Source organism: Lissotriton helveticus, chromosome 1_2 (genome assembly GCF_964261635.1).
Source record: "Lissotriton helveticus chromosome 1_2, aLisHel1.1, whole genome shotgun sequence".
NCBI classification, from domain to species: domain Eukaryota; kingdom Metazoa; phylum Chordata; class Amphibia; order Caudata; family Salamandridae; genus Lissotriton; species Lissotriton helveticus.
In genome coordinates, this window is record NC_136058.1 from 389,906,539 (window position 1) to 389,910,367 (window position 3,829).

At 45.9% G+C, this 3,829-nt stretch overlaps 1 protein-coding gene across 1 annotated transcript in view; it reads right to left on the minus strand.

Moving 5' to 3' along the window:
• LOC144806190 (uncharacterized) overlaps window positions 1-3,829 on the minus strand; it is a 99,808-nt gene that overhangs the window by 95,604 nt on the left and 375 nt on the right. The window lies entirely within an intron of this gene.

Consider the following 3,829-nt stretch of genomic DNA (forward strand, 5'->3'; position numbering starts at 1 on the left):
AGTAAAATAAATCCGCCCTGACGAGAAGATAATGGGAGCACCCTTTTCTCGCTCCCTAAGTAGTGACAGAGTATGAATCCACATCCATGGGAAAAGTGCAGGAGAGAAAAGTTAAAGCTAAAATTAACGTGCTGCACAAAGTTCAAATCAGAGTTCATGTGAGGAACAAGGCGCACAGCACTAAAAAAATTCTCTCATCCCATATATTCGCTGCTGTAGATGCTGAAAACGCGGCTGCACTTACAGTAAAGATTTGCTCCTTGAGCCATAGTTGATGTGGAAGTAGCATGGAAGCATACACCTGACAAGTGGCAGCATGGTGTCAATGGCAGCAGGATTCAGGCAGCAGGAAACATGGAGCAGGAAACATACGCCCAGTCAGAAGCAGGCAGAAAGAAACAGGTAGTATCAATGATACGTATCAGGCAGGAAGAAGCAGGTATCAGGAAACGTGTGCCCAGTCAGAAGCAGGTAGTAGCAATCAGGCAGGAAGTAGCAGGTAGCAGGAAACTTACGCCCTTGTCAATGGCAGCAGGAATCAGGCAGGAAGAAGCAGGTAGCAGGAAACTTACTCCCTGTCAATGGACTGTCCGGAGAATTTGGATACTGCTGGGGCAGCATAGCGCAAAATCCTTCAGACGGTTCTATATAAGTATAATCTTGAGTAAAAGTACCTTTTTGAAACTTGAAGATCCTCACGCGTAGTTTTAATCTTAGATGGTTAGATAGGTTTTCCAGTAAAGATGTAATCAGGCCCCACCAGGCGCAGCCTCTCTGTTGCTCAGCCCAGGATCCAACTGACAGTCCTGCCAAGTATCACGCATCAGACGTGACTCTAACGCATTTCAGTGTGGTGATCCGCATCACCGCACTGAAATGCATTGTCACACATTTGCATAGTGTCTTAAGCTCACCAAAGCGCTGCCTAAAACAGTAATATTATGGAGTGTGGCAGCTAGCACTGCAGCACGGGTTGCTCCTGCCGGCTTGGTGCTATAGCTGAGCTAGGCTGAGTGCTGGTAGGTAGATCACTAACTGCTACAATGTATCAAAACGATGTCCCCTACGCGACTCACCTCTCGCACAGTAGTGCTCACAGGCTACTTTAACATCACAGACAGGGGGGGGTCGTCCCAATGAGATAAAGCCATACCTGGCGCCGCCTGGTGACATCACATCCTGCAGCGCCTGCCAAAGGCAGGGAGTATATTTTGGAACTTGAAGGAACAGCAGCGAGGGGATGGTACTGGTCAGGGCTCCGCAATCATGGCGCTCGCAGAACTGCCTTAAGTTCCGGTTGTCCGGGGCGGTCAAAAATCGCCCACATGGCATTTAATCATTGCCAGGTATAACGTCACAGAGCCAGGGACCGTGTTTGCAGCGGTCCCTCAACAGAGGACAGGCTATGGATCCTGGCATCCGGAGCCTTCTTGACATGTTTTCAGTTCCAGCGATCACGAAGAAGGCCACTCGGAGGCAGGCTGGCAACTCGCTTAGGCCTCCCACTCTCAGCTTCAAATGAACATGTCTCCTAAGGCTAGAGAATGTTTCGGCTGCCCACAATCAACCTCTTGTTTCGGTTTCACCTTCCCATAATGACGAGAGTGGGATTAACCCAGGCTCTTCAGAAGGGGAGTCGCAAAATGTTACGACATGCCTGGAAGAAACCGGAAACATCGGGCCTCACTCATAGAGAGAGACGCCAGTAAGTTTACAGGTCGGGTGAGTTCTCACTCGCAGAAGAAAAAAAGATTACACCTGCTGATAGGGTCGCTACCTTGCTTAGAAAAAAATACCTGACATTTGTGTATGTTTTGTGACTTCCGGGTCAGGAATCCGTGATCCTTGCACGTTTTGTCTCAGTGAAGCTCAGTAGTTGCAGAGATACCCAGCACCTGCTCCAGCTTCAGAAAGGCAAAGATGAGCTCGGAGAAGATGAGCCGCGGGACGCACTGAAAAAAGGAGGCGGTCGCCGTGGTGGCTCGTGGCCTGAGCCTTCCTCATTGTACATTTTCTAGAAATCTCCCAGAGTCCACTGCAGGCTCATGGTCGCGCCATGTCTCCAATATTCTAATCCTCTGCACCTCACAGTGTCATTAACTATCTTTAGCCTCTTGCCATTGCAGAAACTGCTAGCACCGGATTTCTGCACTCTGCATTTCTGGGGCACCTCTGCAGGCACAGTGTCTAGGGTCACGTCTTTTTTTTATTTTTATTGTTTCTCAGGAAAGTTACACTGGTTTGGAAAAATAATCAAGCAACATAAACCAGCAAAAAAAAGAAACAATAGAAACAGAAAATCGTAGTTAAAGCAGAATCAGAAATAGCAAGAAATACATATACCTTCTTTTAACCTTAGAGGCATACATTTTCCTTTTATCCTTGCTACTCCACCAAGGGGCCCCAGATTTGAAACCCTTTTTTCCTGGCTCTACTTCCCTTACATTTATATAATGCCTTATAACTTCACCATGACGTGGCCCTAGAGATCTAGGGCCACCCGATGGTGAAGTTATAAGGCTACGGGAAGACACATCAGAAGCAGATGAGGGAGAGCTTCAACGTCCAGCATAGAGGTATGTTTGCATGGCCCAAACCAAGTTGGCATCTTTTTCATTTAACACTCAAAAGGCTTGGCAGTTCTGAGCAGCTGCAGTGCCTGCATGCCCTCTGTTACTAAGGGCTGCAGTCACGGTTAATGCCTTTCCATTTCTGGTGCTTTGCAGCAGTTTTACGCTATTTGAGTTTCTCGTTGCTCATATGAATGATATAACTTATGATATTTAGAAGTTTCCCGTGTCTTCATTGCTTGATTTTGCTTGCGAGAAAGTGTCACTCGTAGTCGTTGAAATGGCACTCATAATTTCACTGAAATTATGAAAATGTCACTCCTAGCAATCTGAAACCTTGGCAGCTATGAACTGACAGTCCCACTGACAGCACACCACACATTCCAATGACATCACTATTCACACTTACATTCTACTCTCACTGGCTGAACGGCAGAGAAACAGGGAAGATGTAAGGTGGAATCCTTAGATATAACACCTGGATATTGGGTATGCTTCATTTTAAATTGTAAATTTTCTAGAAATCTGCTAGATGCTTGTTTAGGTTTGTAATGTAAGGGATTATGTTATTATATGCGTTAAGTGTTACGTAAATTGCATAGGTTATTTATTTTATGAACAGGTGCACACATTTTATTATCATACGTAAGAACACTTCTGTAGCGTATTAGCAGCATCTGATCTCTAGGCACATGTCATATGATATTGCTGAGGTTTTTAAAAGAAATCCTGTGGGCATGGAGAGGGACCCGCTGGGGTACTGAAATACGTAGATGATGTAGCCGAGGATAGTAGTTAAATAAGTTTAGTGATGAAGTATAAGTCCTCAGTACAGGACTACATAAAGCCCCACCAGGAGCAGCTCCCTTGCTGCTCAGCCCATTCACAGATAATCAGGGAAAATGCATTGCACTTAAACCAAGATACAACAGGTACGTTTCTGTTATTTTTAATTAAAAAAAACCTGCAAAAATGCTGTTAAATTTCAATACTAATGCCGCTAAATTTCAGTTTTTCTGCCCATAAATGTACCAATTTATGCCGCAATTTCCTGAGATGGGGGGGGGGGGGTCTGATTTACAGGTTTAATGGCGTGGGGGGAAATGGTTGTATCTGCGCATGCTCACTGGTAGAAAGGCTGGTTGAGCTAGCGAGCATGCGCAACATCAGGAAGCGCGTGCGCAGCATCAGGAAGCGCTTCCTTTAGCCTCACGCGCAGCAGTAAAATGCCTTATCTGTGCATGTGCTGAGCAGTTGAA